The following is a 19,281-nucleotide window of genomic DNA, read 5'->3' as shown; positions in this document are numbered from 1 at the left end:
AACCTTCTGAGTAGTGGAACCTTAATGACATTCGACAATTTTCGTACGATTTCGTATTTTCGTCTCTTCGACCGTAAATGTAGCTTACGAGTAATGGTTTCGGCGTCTGCCGGTAAATGTTTAAATTACATCCAGAGATTACGGAATTGAACGAAGATCTCCGATTGTCATTACGGGTCCACTATCTTAAAATTTGATGTGAAATAGAACTGTTTTATATCATACTTAGAAATCAGTATTTTTACATGAAAGATGTAATAATATTTATTGGCATTGAATGATGAAGGTGAGGTACAGGAATGTTTTTCATACATTATATGCAGGCTATTTCCATGTTATTCTAGTGAAGCAGAAGAAACATAAAAGAATTGTTGTTTCTGAACGAACTTGCAAAATAAAACGTGATCTTTTAATGCATTGAGTCGCGAAAACATGTGACATTTCGTCCAAGTCGCAATAAAATTATTTTTTGAATGATTTGATCTCCCATAAAAAGAGCATTTAGAGCTGAGGTCTATGACAACGTTGTATTTATATTTTACGCATGTGAAGGTAGTAAGAGTATTGTCAAACCACATCTGTACGTCAGATCTTCATATCAGTCTTAATATCCCTGAAATATACCTCAGTATCAAGTAAGTATCAAGTTTCGATGATATATTTAATGTTTTAAACTAGTCGACTCCCAGTCAAAATGCTATAAAAGTAACTGCTGAATTATAAATTTTATATGGTTCTTGTAGTCATTTAAGCTCCTTTAATCCCATTCAGCAGTAGTACGAACATTTTCCAGTGAAAGGTACTATACACAAGATACAAAGGTACTGTTACAAAAAGGAGACATGCAAAAGCTTTAATACATACATTCATTGTGTCCAATACAAACAGTGTATGTAGGGATGAAATTTGCGGTTGCTGGTGTAAAAATTAATGTCACTTTAACCATAAGAATTCGTTTTGTATAAGTCAATGTCACATTGGGCAACTTCAGACTGTTTGTGTGAAGTCAATGTCACATAAACCCAAACTCTGAACAGTCTGTCAATGTCACATTGTGTAAAAGTAAAGTCAATGTTACATGAACTCCAAAGTAAAGAGCGTGATGCAGACTTTAAACAAGCAACTAGAACAATTATTTTCCATGAAACAATCAATTTACGCAACTACATTTTCTGTTCATATACAAATTATCTTTTGAAACTGAAAAACGGTATATATTTCAGTTTAATGAAACTATAAACGGTGTACATTTCACTGAAAGGATGAAAATAGTAACATATATTGAGAAATAGGAAGTATGTTATTGCATCAGTATTACGAAACCCCTTTAGATTGTATTTTTTTTGTTTGAACTTTATGCAGGTTTTATTAAAATAAATCAAACGTTGAGCAATATATTAATTATCCAATGTGTTATCATTAAGTCTACTAGTAGGCTAATTTAAAGTATACTTTTCGTATAAATTACTAGTCGTTAATTTAAAAATACTTGGGGCTCACCACACGGTTTTCTCTAAAAATATTGCTTGAATTTCACAAATAGTGAAAATTAAGAGATATCCTTATCTATTTTAGTATAATTTTACACAAGGCAAAAATAGATTGTGCCTTGACTATGATCATTACTCTTCATGACTAGTAAATATAGTTCTTCGATTCAATGAAATTTATATTCATATTTTGCTGGAAATTAAGACAAAAAACTGGAGGTATATATAAAAGAGTCATTACAACAGTAGTTTAATCTTGTATTCGTCTCTCTAGCACTTAACAGGGCCGGATCATCACGCTTGCCGTGTTCGGGCCTTGACGGATCCAGGCCTTGCAAAATCCATTCGAGCAGAATACAACATAACAGAAAAAAATGCTGTTATAATGAATCTTTCACTGGGTTGAATACACAGATGGAAATATATGGCTCGAGAATAACTGTTTAGGCGGTAATGAGGCTCTGCTGAGTTAACGCAAAACAGTTACCCTTGAGGCAGATATTTCAATCCGCACCTTCTACCAGTGGTATATTCTTTTTCTTGCATACCATATTCTTCAAAAATAATATAAATACAGTAAAATGATTATTTTTCTTTGAAGCACTATTTTGTTATAATGCTGTATGAATTTACGCATTTATTAATAAATTACAGCAATGAGTCATCTTACACCCTGGGGTGAAGATTGGTTTTTCAAGCACCGGAAAAACGGAAAATCTTATCTGGTATGAAAGAATATTAAATCTTCTGTCTAAATAATATATATGACTTTCAGTGAACCGTACACGACTAGTGGCATAGAATATGTCAAACATGACCAGAAAGAGAGCATATGTTAAACTACAGTTATATAATTCATTAATTTCTGTATATGTTGCAATGGTTTATGTAAATTAAACATTGAATTATCATTCTTTTTGTATGAATTGAAATTATTACTGAAATAAAGTATTTTACATGGAGTATTTTTGTACATTTGTGTTTCAATTCGAGAGTCTGGCAATGATATCCATGTCGTAAGAAAAACAAAACTTCCAAAAACAATTACTGGACCTTTAAATTATCATTTGAGCCCCGCCATGCGAAAACCAGAATAGTGCGTTTGCGACCAGCATGGATCCAGACCAGCCTGCGCATCCGCGCAGTTTGGTCAGGATCCATGCTGTTCGCTAACGGTTTCTCTAATTGCAATAGGCTTTGAAAGCGAACAGCATGGATCCTGACCAGACTGCGCGGATGTGCAGGCTGGTCTGGATCAATGCCGGTCGCAAACGCACTATGTTGATTTTCTCACGGTGCGGCTCATTTTATATTTCTTATGGATTATCCGCCATGTTGTAGAAGAATGCTATTTACTATATGACCTGTAAATAGATGAATTCTGATTGGCCAGTCTCTCTCATCGCATAAAATACCATCTGCTCATTCTTGCACACACTTAATTCAATATCTAGGCAGGTTATATTACTAGAAAATTATGTCAGAAGCTTAAATTAATTCCAAGATGAAGTTTTATTGATGAGTGCACATTTCATGTTTCTGACTTTGATATGCACATGTTTGGTGTTGAAACCTTTTTAACTCTGATGCTGAAGGGTTTGTTTTAGAAATATGTATGTATAAATTTCGTTAGAATTCTATGCTCTGACACCCCGACGCTTTTTGATAAAGATGGTAAAATAACCTACCGGTTCTTGCTAAAAATCTTTTTTTTTCCGATATTCAAAGAAAAAATTGTGTTTTTTTTCTGGTGCATATCACATCGGTTTGCAACGCTTGAAAGTGCAATATGTCTTATGAAAGTATTATGTTTAGCGACACTGATTTAGTGCTGCAGTGCCATCTTGTACTTAAGAGTCAGAATAGTTTGGACAGTATAGAAAAAACAGCAGCTTTAAAATTTGACAAGAATGTTTATGATATAAAGTTATGCTGTGACTTTGCCAAGTGTAATTTCGTCCACTTTTTATACGTGGAAGAAGATGTTCAAACTTGGCACAAGTTATTATTTTGACAAACGGACTTCAGGCATGCAATTCAGTAATGCGCAAGCCCTTGTAACAGAAGAAAAAGTACACTAGTATGTGTACGTTGAATAGAACTGCCAAGTAATATGATAACATTTCCAGGATGATTAGATGGAATGGTGATAACTTGCACCGAATAGAAATTTGACAATTATCTTTTTTATTATTATTTTTATAGACTAAGTTACATAATTTATCACAGTCTTTTCCCTTCATTTAGATGTACATGTACAAACAGATTTCTGTTGTAGTGCGCATCACGTGATTATGATGTAATCAGCCTGGATGCCATTATTCTATCTGTAATCAGTGGAACCAATCAATACACGTCAGTGATGATTATCTCTGCCAATGAACCTGTTCTCCTAGCATTTCAGTATCCCTCGATTATCTGCCACTGTGGAATGATTAGCGCGACAAACCCGTGCTCTTAACGACACGATTAGGATGACGGCATCACATAACGATCAGAAAGAATATGCCCTGACCATATGTGAAAATATGTTTCGGCAGAAGAGACGAAGAGAAAAGAAAACACATGCAAAGTGATTTGGTAACTTAGTAGTTTTATTAAATTGACCGCATAAAATTAGTTCCATATAGGTACGCTTCAATACTATTGTACATTATGCAAACACTGCAAAAGTATTTGCCTCCCAACCACCTCATACATTAGGACGGTCATACTATATCATAATATGTTGCTCAAAATGCAAACAAATGGAAAGTTGGAAAAAGCTAAATTGGGGTCTTTAAGACATGAAACCGTATATACAATATAAAGATAAATAAAATATGCTTTCCCTAACTGGATCACATCTCTTTACCATTTTCATTACAACTTTCGATAAATGTGAAAATTAGAAATATTTGTCATAACAATTTCATATAACCCGATCAAATGTCCCACTTCAAAGCTTGCATTTCATGTGATATAAATTATAACCCATTTCATACAGGTTTCATAGACTAAAACATAGTTCATTTTGATCGCAAATATAGTAGGTATACTGTAAATGACAAAATGTTATTATCACGGATGCTGTAATTTTTAGTAATAAGTAAAATAGACACGTGCTAGGTCTTTTCATAAGCTCAAAGCTGTTTGTCGTAACATGAAAGTTTATTCATGATACAAAATATTTTATTCTGAAAAAAGAAGAGACAACAACAACACAAAAACAAAAAAACCCAATGAATGATACTAATGATAAAGTTGTCAGTGATTTGTCCTTGAACTGTATATTCATCTGTACACGTTACGTTGACGTATTGCCGGATAATGCTTCAAGTAACTTGTTTTCAATATTCTTTGACTTTTGGAGTTGAAATGAATATTTGTTTATACAATATATTAGATAATACTTGAATTTAAAATTCATATCTTTATCAAAATGTGTCAGTTAATCGTCGTGGTCTTCACTGACTTCATCATTAATTATGTGTACCATGAAATTTGTAAAACATTTTCATTGTGTTCTTCAAAAGAAAAGTAAAACTTATGTAAAGGGTAGTAAGGACTTCTGCAGTAGTTTCGTATGAACACATTTATTAACCTGTAAAATTGACACAAAAACTTCATATCAGCAAAATTTAGATTACACTACACCAGTTCACTGAGCTATATAAAACGACATCTGTGTACTATAATCTGTTCAATTATGGAAAAAGCTGGAAGATTAAATTCATTTATTGATAGAAACGTAGGTATCTGAATAGAACAAGATACATGGCTTCTTAGCAAGAAAAAATGTTACATATCTTGCGTCGTTCCGAACGTACAGGGGTTAGGAGCAAGAGATTCGATTTCAGCGAACTTAACCACTCGGCCATGGTCACCCTGCTAAATAGACTGGAGCTACTGTTAAATAATATTATTACATTGCTTAAAACATCTATACATGATATTAATGTTATGATGCATAAAAAACAAGTTAAATGAGTTAAGGAGCACATAAGTATGGTTATTTTTTATGGGTTTTTCCAAACCATTGCGACAGAAATGCGAGACATTTAATGCATTAAACAGCAGAACTCTCTATACCACCAAGTGTGTGCTAATGTTTATTGCGTTGCTTTATAGAAGTGTCTAGGAAAAACATTTATTTTGACTCTTGTTAATGCTTTTTATTTCAGTTTATTTTGTTTATATAAAAATTATAACTTTAAAATGATTTCTGAGGTTTTCTTCATAAATGCACCCCATGACGCAAGCAGTTTTTGTATAACTCCTTATTATACAATGCAATCTTTGTTTATCAAAAATGTTACAAGTTTGCAAAGGAAAATTATAAAACACATAAATTTTTTTTAGATATATCCCTGTGAAAGTAAAAGGCCATTCTGTTGAAAAAATCTTTCTGACTCTATCTACACCAAGAAATGTTGAGAGAAAAGGTATAAGGTTTTAAACTGAAATAATATAATTTTCAAGGATATCTATTTAAAATGCTTCAAACCGTGTTTAATTTGAAAAAAAAATCATTTAGCGATTCATGCCAGTTGATTAATGTCTATTCTAAGGGATACTATGGTGATTTTAAAATAGCTTGTAAAACTTCGAAAGATGGTTTAGTTTTAGCTTTTCTCATATTGCATTCTTCTACGTTTTCAAAATACTTTTAATACATTTATTTCTCTTTGCAACGTAGTTGTAATTCACTCTTGATGTATTTTAAACCAAAACACGTTTCCGCTCGGGCAACATTTCAAAAAATGTATACGTTCAAACTGCTGAAATCAATGAATGAAAAAAAAAAAACAAGACGCGGAAACGGAAGCACAAATGAATGAGCCTAGAAACAAAACTAAGATTCCAAGGCAAAGCGTATAAACATGATCACAGCGGGAACGATGGGAGATATAATCTCCTATATCTCTCTATCCATTGTTTTGTTTTGTCAACTGACACTCTTAAGCCTTTCTTTGGAAACTGTATCTAAATAATCTTCGATGCCGATCGCCCCTCAGTCGATCTTACATGCCATATCATATATCCAATCTGACTTTTATCTTCCTCACGATAATAATCTCCCCCAGGATAAAGTTTCCCTCCTCCACTGTACCAACTCTTGATAGACAGACACAAGAAGGGTTGGTAGCGAAGTTATCTGCTGAATTTTAAAATTTCTAGAAACTGTAAAAAGTGTCAAAGACAACGACGCTTTTGAAGATTACATACACTGGGAAGTAAAATCAAACGACCATTTTCCATAGGTTAATATTTTATTTGTTAATGGTTTTAATTGCAATTTCGTTATTTATGTACTTGAAAGTTTTGGAAAAATGTTATGACTTTCTGCTGCTAACAATGGCCGCTTTAGCATTGACCTATTTGTACGAATAAATTGCTCCTGCGCATTTTGTACGAATTTTACAAACAACTGCAGTCATTTTATAGGCTGTTGCAAGTATTACACTCACAAAAATTTACATACACACAATTACCGTTCTGTTATCACTAATTACTCGTGGCAATGGTGCTGAGGAAGACTTCAGTCACTTCCGTTACAAAACACCATTGTACCGCCGTTTGGCGACAGAACGGATGGTGCTGGTATCTGCCTTGGCAAAGACATAAAGCAATTGTACCATAAAGAATGTAAACATGCTATCAGAAAATCTCTTCGTCTTCTCTACTTTACAGAGAATATATGCAAATTGGCCTTGACTAATATATACATTAAATGCTTTTTCAGGGGGCACAATCTAGACCAATGTTGAACAAAGACAAAAGGAGTAATATGAAATAAGGCACTGTCTCAATCGGGAATCGATCAGACTTCAACTCATCCCTTTAACATTTAAAAAAAAACCCTGTCTACTAGGGTGTTAACAGGCAAATTGTTGAGAAGCACAATGACAGACTTAAGGTGATCACATCAGCTCACACTGTGCTCAGGTGAGCTAAAAATCATACAAACTGAAAAGTTACTAGATTGCAACTCACCCTTAACAAGACTTAACAGACAGACACACATCAACAATCTATTTGCACCACCGCAGGTCAAGAGCTCAGTCTAGGGAGACATATTAGCCTTCTTGTGCAGGCTTGATTTTTTTCTATTTGTGTTAAGTGTAATTCTGAAATTACTCGTAAAACAAATCCTAATTTTGCTTTTATATACACATTACAAAGACTTGCATTACACTTTATTTATTGAATAAAATGTTCACATGTTTAAGGTTTATCTGTATACACATTTATAATGATCACAGATCACATAATGTTTTATCCATACAAGAAATAGAGCTGAACTGTGAATAACGACTTTTAATAACAGTACTGGATACTTTTGTCAGGCTTTAAAATAAATATTGTCAAAATAAAGAAAATGTGACTTGCTGTAATCTGTATTCTAAAATGTACAATTTCTCTTACAACAAGAACAAATAAACAAGAGGGCCATGATGGCCCTGTATCTCTCACCTGACATATTGACCTAAAGATCATCAAGATAACATTCTGACCAAGTTACATTAAGATATGATCATAAATGTAGCCTGTAAAGAGTTAACTAGCTTTTCCTTTGATTTGACTTGATGACCTAGTTTTTGACCCCACATGACCCAGATTCAAACTTGACTTAAAGATCATCAAGATTAACATTCTGTTTAAGTTTCATGAAGATGCAGTCATAAATGTGTCCTCTAGAGTGTTAACAAGCTTTTCCTTTGATTTGACCTAGTGACCTAGTTTTTAATCCCACCTGACCCAGATTTAACTTGGCCTACAGATCATCAAGATTAAAATTCTGACCAAGTTTCATTAAGATATGGTCATAAATGTGGCCACTACAGTGTTAACAAGCTTTTCCTTTGATTTGGCCTGGTGACCTAGTTTTTGACCCTAGATGACCCAATTTCAAACTCGTCCAATATTTTATTGAGAGTAACCTTCTGACCAAGTTTCATTAAGATTGGGCCAAAATTGTGACCTCTAGAGTGTTAACAAGCTTTTCCCTTGATTTAACCTGGTGACCCTAGTTTTTGAACCCACTTAAGCCAGATTTTAATCTGATCTATGGATCATTAAGATTAACATTTTGACCAAGTTTCATTAAGATATGGTCATAAATGTGGCTTCTAGAGTGTAAACTATTTTTTTCTTTGATTTGACCTAGTGACCTAGTTTTTGACCCTACATAACCCAGATTCAGACTGGACCTTGAGATCATCAAGATAAACATTCTGACCATGTTTCATGAAGATATAGTCTTAATTTTGACCTCTACAGTGTTAACCAGCTTTTCCTTTGATTTGACTTTGAGACCTAGTTTTTAATCCCAGATGACCCAATATCAAATGTGTCCAATATTTTATTAAGGTTAACATTCTGACCAAGTTTCATAAAGATTAGGTCAAAATTGTGACCTCTAGAGTGTTAACAGTCAAACTGTGGACGACGGACTGAACGGACATTGGACACAGGGCGATCACAAAAGCTCACCTTGTTGTATGGAAAAGGTTTAAATGTTCCCCGTCATCCTGACCTTTGGAACTCTAAATCAATACAGGTAATCTGCTGGTCAAGACCAACCTTGTACTAAATTTTGTGTTTCTCATCCCAAGCATCCTGAAGTTATTGTCCAAAAACTGTTTTAAAGAACCGTTTTTTTGTTGAATTTAACATCACACCAACACAAGATAGGTCATATGGCCACTTTCCAGTTTTAATGGTGGAGGAAGACCCCAGGTGCCCCTCTGTGCATTATTTTAAAGAACCGGGTCAGTGTGACCTTGACCTGTGACCTACTGACCTCAACATCATTAGGGGTCACCTGCTGGTCATAATCAACCTCCCTAACAATTTTCATGATCCTAGACTCGAGCATTCTCAAGTTATAATCTGAAAAACATTTCACTGTTTTGCCTTATTGTGACCTTGACCTACTGACCTCAAAGTAAAACTTGACCTGTATTTCATGATGTGACACCTGTGTACCAAACTTTATCATCCTAGGCTCAAGGTCTCAAGTTATCATTCGGAAACGGTTCAACTGTTCAAGGTCACTGTGACCTTGACCTTTGATCTATTGACCTCAAATTCAAACAACCTGTACTTTATCATGTTACACCTGTGTTACAAAAGCTATGATCCCAGGCCAAAGCGTTTGCAAGTTATCTTGACCTTTGACCTACTGACCCCAATGTCATCTTGACCTGTGCCTATGTACCAAAAAATATTTAAATTGGTCAAGCTTTTCATGAGTTATCATCTGGAAGCCATGAAAACCTACTGACTGAAAGGCAGACAAGCTTACTATATGGGGGTATAACAGAACATTCTCTTTAAAATCTCATGAAAAATATTACTTTACTGTAACTATGTTAATTACAATGTAGTAGACATTCTTTACAAAATAAACCAGAAAACAATTATCTAAAATAAGATTAATGAAACTTTAGTATGTTTTATGAGAACTAGACGCCCATGGGCAATATGTCGAGCCCACCAGCTGTCAAAAGGACTGGGAGTTGTACATGACACTCCTTGTCTCATTGAGGCAAACATTTATGCCAAATAAATGAGATTGCAAAAAGTAACAATATAAATTATTTACAGTAACAACAAAGGAACGTAAATTTAAAAAAAAAAATATAAAAAAATTCAAAGTCCACACAAAAATCCGCACCACCAGAGATAGGTCAAAATACACCTGAAAATTGGATGTAACATGCATGTTGTACTACAGAAAAGTGGTCTTGATTTTTCCCTATGACCAGTAATAAAAAAGTTACAAATGTAAGCTATTTATAGTAACAACAAAGGGAAGCAATTCTAGGATCTTATGCATGACCCTCCGTCGCATGATGATGAACAATTGTGCCAAGTTACGTCAAAATCCCTCTATGCATCAAAAAGAAATGCTCCAGACAAAGTCATTCTTGTATCTGACTTTTTACCTCTAAGTGTGGCCTTGATCTTAGATCTAGGGAACTGGTTCTTCCGCATGACACTCCATCTCATGGTGGTGAACATTTGTGCCAAGTTACATCAAAATCCCTCCATGCATGAAGAAGAAATACTCCGGACAAAGTTGTCATTCTTGTATCATTTGACCTCTAAGTGTGACCTTGACCCAAGACCTAGGGACCTGGTTCTTGCGCATCACACTCCATCTCATGATGGTGAACAATTGTGCCAAGTTACATCAAAATCCCTCTATGGATGAAGAAGAAATGCTCCAGACAAAGTCATTTTTGAATTTGACCTTTGACCTGTAAGTGTGACCTTGGCCTTTGAGATAGGAACCTGGGGTTTGTGCATGACACTCAATCTCACTGAAGTTAACATTCATACCAAATATAAACAAGATTGCTCCATGCATGTCCAAGTTATGGTCTGGACAAACAAATCCGGACGGACGCACGCACATACACCGAACAGACATTTGGACAACTATGTCTTCACTTCCGCAAACGGGCTCGACAATAACAAAACCAATGTGATAATACATTATCTCTTAAAGTAACAGAGCTTAGTCAATCACTGCTGCTCTCAAAATAAATTAGTTTCCAAGTAAATCCTGAATTCCTATCCTTAAAAGTTTTTTTTTTATTCAAGTTCCCTTTTATTTCTGTCTTTTCATATTTTCTGGTGTTTCTTTCTTGCTTTTCAAGTATACTGGATTTGTTGACCTTCCATTTTGTAGCTGCCTGCTCTCAAGAAGTAAACCTGTAAAACACAAATCAAACATTGTAAATTGATAAAAAGAGACCCCAACCAACTTTCATAAAGATCCCATGAAAAATGTGACCGCTAGAGTGGTCACAAGCAAAAGTTTACGGACGCACGCACGGACGACGGACGCAGCGCGATCACAAAAGCTCACTTAAAAATCAATATCTGAGAACCGCTTCCTCCGGTAATACTAAGCTGTAAACAAAATTAAACCATTTGTTGATGTGATTTTTGGGAAATGTTACCTTGCATTTTGGGATGCTGGGAAAAAAATGCAATATTTTTGGATTGGGAAGTGGCTGAATATAGGCCTCTGTCATATAAGGATGAAAAGCCCTGCCGGCTAACAATTTCTGACAAGAAATCATTTTCAAAGTTTTTCTTTTCGGTGAGTTCTATATGGAATTAAATTCTTTGGGTAATTCTGGAAGAGGACCACCCCATGATCATTCTGTGAAGTTTGGTGTAAATCTGCCCAAGGGTTCTGAAGATTTTTTACAAATTGTCGACACATGACGAACATCAACTCGTGTTGTCACCCTGTGACATGTGATCGAGCTAATAATTATTTAAATTTGCATATATGCATTAATTTTTATGGTTTTGTCCAGAAATGTTTTTTCATCAAGAAAATGAAATGGGAGTCTTTACTAAGGCCTAAAAAAATCCTTTGTTTCCGGTAACATGCTAAAAAAAATTAGGGTAGGTAGGTCGGAAAAACTTTTTCTTTGGATTTTTTAAAATTATTTTTAGGGAGACTTTTTGGAAATTATTTTTGTGTCAAAAAATTAATCAGGGTTCTAGCCAGAATTTTCTGAAGGCATGTTGTAGGATTTTTTTGTAGGGCAAAGGGGTGGGTGCGGGAGGGGTGTCCCCTCCGGCATGGGGGGTATGGGGGTCACCCCAGAAAATTTTGTGTTACTACAACTCATTTTGGTGCATTCTGGTGCATTTCAGAGTGAAAAACATAGAGGTATTTTCAGTGATTAATAAGGATCATTTACATGTACAACAAGAAAAGATACTAGGTCATAAAAATCCTATGGAGTTTATTTGCTGAATGACAATTAAAAGTTCATCAATTTTAAGTTGCTAAAAATGGTCATTTACTATTTATTGTACATAAAACAACACAATATTAGCACTGCACACATATCTATTTGTATTTTAAAGTTTATTTCTTCTATTCCTGCGGAGTTTATTTGCTGAAAACTTATCCATTTTAAGTTTTTGAAAATGTCAACTGTCTGTTGTACATACATGTAAAACAACACAATCTGAGACTGTCATCAAGGGAAATGCTGGTTTCCATTTTGGATCAATGCCCGATTTCCTTTGGCCATTTGGCGTGGCTGGGAGGGATTCTGAAATTGTGAACATGGCCGAGTGGTAAAGGTCGCTGGCTTCAAATCACTTGCCCCTAATCGATGTGGGTTCGAGCCTCACTCGGAGCATTGAATTCTTGATGTGAGGAACTTTTCTCTACAAGTTCTATTTTGAAAGTGACGACAGAATACATTAATTCTTGCTTTGTCTTTTCGATATTCCGCCCGAGAAAACACATTTCATACACGTGAAAAACATTAATATTACGGCGATAATTGTTCACAAGCATTTTACCGTGTTGCACAATTTTTGACTTAATTCCTTACATTGTCTTTCCTTGATTGCGAAAAATATTCGGACGATAATTGTTGAATCATCTGTCGTTATATCTAATGTCATGTATAATCTTAAAACTTGCGAAAACAGTCACTTTCATGTACACATCACAAGATACCGCCTGTCAAAGGATTTAAAGGCGGAGCTACAATGTAATTTACGTCACATGTTCCACATATAGGATGCTGTTAACTGACATCGCTTTACCTAAACTATATGGTAAGCATGTGGAAGCTTTTCGAATACACTATCGGATTAATCGGGGTGTTTATTGGGATGATTTTATGACATGTCGCTTCGGCAATTAAGGGATGACGGGGGAAATAAGGGATGTCGAATATACAACTCAATGTCTGAAGGCATGTCGCACGCGACAGGCGATAATAGCCTGGCGAGAACCCTGTTAATACAAATAGGGGTGTTATGCCTCTAGAGCATTAGTAAGTTAATTTATAACATCACGGCCCATGTTTAAAGCATAAAAAGTGCAGTTTTGCAACTTTTTGTCAAAAAGTTGAAAAAAAAATGTTCTCAAAGGCCATAAAAACATTTAGGGTCTGGCCAAAAATTTATGGTAATTCAGGATACAGACGATTTTTTTTACGCCTAATGTTCCTTGGTATTTGATTCTGTGCACTGACTCAATCGCAAAAATCTGTCCACACAAATACAAATTTGTATACAGTAATTATCATGCTTTTTGAATGATTGAAACTGCTGCCCACAGCTGCAACTATATAATAAAGAAACAGAAAGATAGAAATACCTTATGAGCTGCAAGCAAGTGGTTTCAGTCTGTCAACAAGCACTTTGGAGCAGTACAACAATGTATAATAGACCAAGATGCCTGAAAATAGTGAAAAAGTGAGCAAATTAAGAAAACATGGACAACTAGCAGTTTTGAAATTTCAAAGGTCTAAGGGCTAACATCTTTTTTGCAGTTTTTCAATTTTCATGCCAATAAAATGACCCCAATTATATTATTGGCATGGCGGGAGAAATTTGTGAAATAAAACTTTTTTAATGAAAATAAAACAGTAGCAAATTTTGTCAAAATGTACAATGAAACAAAGTACTTGCGGTTAAAAATTTAAGTTTTGAAAAAGAAAAGTCACTGTATGAGTATAGGTTTGTTTACACGACTGACCAGCCAGAACAGCAAAACATTACTTTAACCCAGTGAATTCCAGGTACCTTTTGACTTGGTGGTCTATGACCTTCACTTTGCTCGATATCATTAAAAGGCAAAAACAGACTTGTAAAGCAGCTAGAAGAATCTGTTCTGCCTTCCTCAGTTTAGTATGAACAAAGGAGCCGACAAAATGCTACAATTGTTTATTGGTATGTGACGGTCATGATTCATAAATGTATAAATATAACTTTAAACATATTTGAGTATGTGTGCAGTGTACAAAATTCAGATTTCAACTAACCCATTCTGGCAACCAGATAGAAAATTTTCCAAGCCTGACACCAAATTATTATTTCACATGCCTGAACTTAAAGCTGAATTTTGAACCATAAAACAACTGGTCTAGCTCATACCCTCAAAATACTTCATCATATTGTTTGGGACATGATCGACTGGGGATTCCTAGAAGAACAGGAATTGAATGCGTCGGAACAACAAGTAATGTGAGCGGCTTCAGTTTGCATTTGCAGAGCTCAAATTTAACTTTTTTGACCAACCAGGCCTTTTTTTCATCAATTTGGGAATGCCACCAGTACCGGTGGAATTGGGAAAATGCTCTCGGAAATTGTCTTAATTGGGACAATTTGCAAATTACCAAAATCTACATAAATGTGTATTTGTGTGAAATATTAGTGAATTGCATTTCAGGAATTGTTCAGCAGTATTATAATTTACCTAAATATACATACAAATTAGCAAAACTATTTTAACCCAGCAAAAACCCTAACAGGTATAATCATTTGGGAATTTTAAATTTAACTTTGGGAAAAAAAAACATACTTTTTTGCATTGGGATTACCTCCTTTTACAGGAGGTAGATTTATAGGGGAAAAAAGCCCTGCCAACGTACTACAAATTTTAGCACGTAGCTTTTTTTTCTTGTTGCTAAATCTGAAATCTACTTGCAAATTTAGACTTTCAATTAAAAATGTTAGAATATCCTAAAAAATCATGCTAGAACATCAATATTGTTTGCACGGTTTTCCTTGGCATACAATTTTGTGCGTTATAACTCAAAATGACCCTCAGAGTAATTCGGAATGCATCATTGATGGCGTAACTTAACAACTGGCTGAAACTACGGCAAGGCAAATTTTCGTACTAAATATTATAAATACCGATTCAACTGTATACATGTAAGAATTAGTAAGATAGCCTGCGTTCTAGATTTAATTATAAGATAGACATCTACATTTCTTTTAATATAATCAGTAATCCATTCAACAAAAAATGGCTAACCAAAAAAGACGTGTTTTCTGTTATCCTCAAATGAAAGCGAATCTACAAACATTAACCAAAACCGCAACAATTTTGAGTATTATTTGTATTTGCAAAATAAATGGTGTGGAATTTTTATCTTAACTCGCATTCCATGAAACTGACTTGCATTTAGCGGGTCCAAAATTTGAGCCCTGTGATTTGTGAAAGTAATCATATCTTCTGCATGATTATGGTTCTGACTAACTCTTAAACTCTTGCATTTATGGAATAGTTTGAATTCAATTCCTTCATAATTCTGACCAACTAATCGAGCAGGTTTCAGAGCTCCAGATAAGGGCTGTATTTTTGTAATTACGAATTTGTTAGGGATCAGATATGACTTAATCTTAAAATGTAGCCATATCAATACGGATTTATTTTAAAATGTGGTTGTATCAGTACGACATGTAAACAGTATTACATATTCCAAAGAAAGATCGAGCTGAACTGCATGTCTGCGCCAAGTTGCGCTTATCAACGCTATCCCGACTGTTGACAATTTGCACAGTGTCAAATGAGTGTGGTATATACGAAACAAACACCAATAGCATAATGAAATGATTAATGTAATGCATTAACACATAATTTTTTTGGACTTCAAAAATTATGCATCATAAAAATCTGAAAGGGGAAATAATTCTACCAAAACTGAAGGCAACTAAGTTATTTTTATTTTAATTTGTGTCATATGAACCAAGTTTGAAAGAAATATCTTTATTTTTTTTTCAAAAAATGTTAGTTTTTATGTGGAAAGCCCGATCGGGCAATGTTACCAGCCTGTTTAAAATCTATATTTTTTTCTATAAGCCGATCTGATTCCCTTTATTTAGGCTGAGCACAGCTTATCGGCAGAATCATAAGCTCAACTTGCACGGGTGTCAAATGAGTGTGGAATATATGAAACAAACGCAAATAGCATAATGTAATGCATTAACACATATTTTTTTTGGAATTCAAAAATTATGCGTCTTAAAAATCTGAAAAGGGGAAATAATTCTCCAAACTGAAGGCAACCAAGTTATTTTTATTTTAATTTGTGTCATATGAACCAAATTTGAAAGAAATATCTTTACTATTTTTCAAAAAATGTTAGTTTTTATGTCGAAAGCCTGATCGGGCAATGTTACCAGCCTGTTTAAAATCTATATTTTTTTTCTATAAGCCGACCCGATTCCCTATATTTCTAAGGCTGAGCAATAAGGAATTTCTATGATTTTTATGGGTGGGGTGTTTGTTTACATTATTATTATACAATGGAAAGTTAGTTACTCACGTTTCTAAAAATGTCAGCTGGTCCAACCATGCACATGCTGTACTGGAGTGCCGTCCATATTCTATATAAAAGTAAAATAATTCCATTTATCAGTCATGCCTGCAAGGCTGCAAGTAAAATCACGGATTTCTTAATTTTAAAAATTCAATACTGTATGCTTACTGTAGTGAGAAACAGAGAAGTTCAAAGAAACTTAAGTACCGGAAAGGAATTAAAATACGATCTGAAAAGCGACACAAAGGTGAATCTATTCTCTCATTCCCCGAGCTGAAGAACTCGTTGGAGAATGTTTTTGTTTTCTCAAATTTTCAAAATGTCGGCGCCAGTGTAACAGTATCCACTCTCACTCTAAATATAAAAATATTCAAAATGTCGCCGTTTAAAAATGCTACTCAGTACTGAATAAAGCATGTTTGTATCACAAATTATATCAGTGTAGTCACGTTACCGGCTGATTAGCTTCTGACGCAACAAAATTAACAGCTTACTTTGAATATTCTTTCGAGTCGCAGACATCTTATTGTGCGGATATTGCGTTTCGCCTACTGATCTGACGGACGCTTATTAACATTAACGAAGACCGTGATATCCCGAATTTCATCGGGGTCGTCGCACGCCCATGGTCTAAACCGGAACTCCATATTTTTTTATTTGGATAGTATGTGTTGTTTGGATACCCTCGTATGTTACCGTAGTGGGATTCGATCCCGATTTTCGTCGCTTCGCGACGAAAATCGGTAGGATCGATTCCCTATCAATCATCGGCCTTGAAAAGGCAATAAAGCATTTATAAGTGGGTTTGATATTATCATTATTTGATATTATCCATTTTACAACGATCTCTGTTTAGCACAGTATTGAATTAATGCTTAATAATGTTTGAGTGGTTGACATTATATAACATGCACTCAGGAATTGATTTACGATGGAATAAAATATATAAGATGATAATTATGTAAGAAGCAAAAAATGTAGCTAGGCAAAATGATGGAAGATTCGGTTTGATCTAGTCTCTTTCATGAGGGTAATGAAATGGGCAGCCTAGTATCAGAAGTCAGATTATATGCATATTAATTAAACTCAATGATTCCAAAGGACAAAAAAGGAATACCAGACATTTAGTGGTTCAACATTTTATGGAACACTTTGTACTAACCCTCATTTTAAACCGTCATTTACCACACATGTGCTTTTGCGGCAAGCACTAGAGACACTATGTCTAAAAATTGTGAGTTTTCCAAGTAAACCGTGAAAAATGAGGCCGGATGAAACCAAATCAGCCATATCAAAATACGAACATGTGGTCTGTTCAAGAACCGTTTAATTTCCAGTTTATTTCGATTTTTGAGGGTTTTGTGGCTTTGAAAATAAACAGAAGTCAAATTTTAAAATATTATGTCGGAACTGCATCCTCTTAAACTTTCGCTGATAAGCTGTGAGGTATCTAAGGTGCAACAAAGTGTTCATATCCAGAACTTTCGTATGGTTACATTTTAATTATAATTATTTGACTTAATACGTCTTTGTAGTGGTAATAAAATGTTGGTTCTACAAATCTTAAGACATATATTTTGGTAACTAGTAGATACCTTGTTAGACAAATTTTAGTTATTGGTATCTATGCAAAAAGAAGAAGAAAGCTATATTGCTAAATATACTGGTTTTCAGAATCGAATGATTTTTTTGTAATAAATGCAAATATTGTCATTTCTGTCAAAAAAAAAAAGAAAGAAAAGAAAATATAAATATATCATAGATATTTCCTTTTAATGATTTTGTTTAAAGTATATAGTTTTTATGTTTTTGTCTTTCCGACGCAGATCAATACTTGACCGCTTTCGAAGATAATTGTGAACTATTAATTAAAGACCACACTTCAGTTGGTTTCATTAATATTAATAAACTTTATGGAAATCGTATGTCATAGTCGTCAGAAAATAACGAAATATGTATTGACTGGAAATATTTTTACAATATAAAATCAGTAAATGCAGGGTGTGATAAACATATGGGATTTTGAGTTGATTTGTTGATCAGTAGATGACCGAATATTCATTCAAAAGGTTGACTGAATATTCGAATAGCAAAAATACATTTCGTTGCCATCCCTAATATAAATAAATATATGTATTACAAAACCATTGTGGTGACAATTCAAAACTTTGTTTTATATTATCCCGACTTCAGGGCTATAATTTCTGCTAGCGGACTAGACATGATATTGGTTTACCTAACCAGATGTTAAGCAATTTCGATATTATATATAGTGAATGTTGTCTTCCAGCGCGTGCGTTATTTACAGATATTACAATTGATTGAGTTTTAATGGTTTCTAATATCTTGTAAGCTGCAGGTACAAAGTAGTACATATTCATAACATATCGTATAAAACTTCGTGTTTATTATCATACACTCTCCTTGTTTTATGCATTTTGGATATTAAATACATCGTAAAAGTTTGAAACCAGGTGGCCGAAAGCTGTGTACGATTATTTACTAAGCTGCGTATTGCTTAATATTTTTTCTTTCACAACGTGTAACTCCCATATATGTTTTTATTCAGATTTATGCGATGCTTCTTGAATAGTTTACTGATTTCACTTTCACCACAATTAATTTCAAAATCATTTCGTGTGTTTTTTTCTTCTCATAACGTTATTCCAGTTGGCATATGGAGGAATTGGGTATCTACC

General features: G+C 34.3%; 1 long non-coding RNA gene across 1 annotated transcript; it reads right to left on the bottom strand.

Moving 5' to 3' along the window:
* Nucleotides 1-7,657: 7,657 nt before the first annotated feature.
* LOC128548942 (uncharacterized) lies at nucleotides 7,658-17,337 on the bottom strand. The gene is made up of 3 exons (XR_008367358.1): nucleotides 16,589-17,337; nucleotides 13,630-13,710; nucleotides 7,658-11,195 (listed from the first exon to the last, which is right to left on the bottom strand). It is a non-coding gene; the product is annotated as an uncharacterized LOC128548942 (long non-coding RNA).
* Between the last annotated feature and the right edge of the window lie 1,944 nt (nucleotides 17,338-19,281).

The sequence above is a fragment of the Mercenaria mercenaria genome, chromosome 15 (genome assembly GCF_021730395.1).
Source record: "Mercenaria mercenaria strain notata chromosome 15, MADL_Memer_1, whole genome shotgun sequence".
NCBI classification, from domain to species: domain Eukaryota; kingdom Metazoa; phylum Mollusca; class Bivalvia; order Venerida; family Veneridae; genus Mercenaria; species Mercenaria mercenaria.
This window is presented reverse-complemented; position numbering and strand designations above follow the sequence as displayed.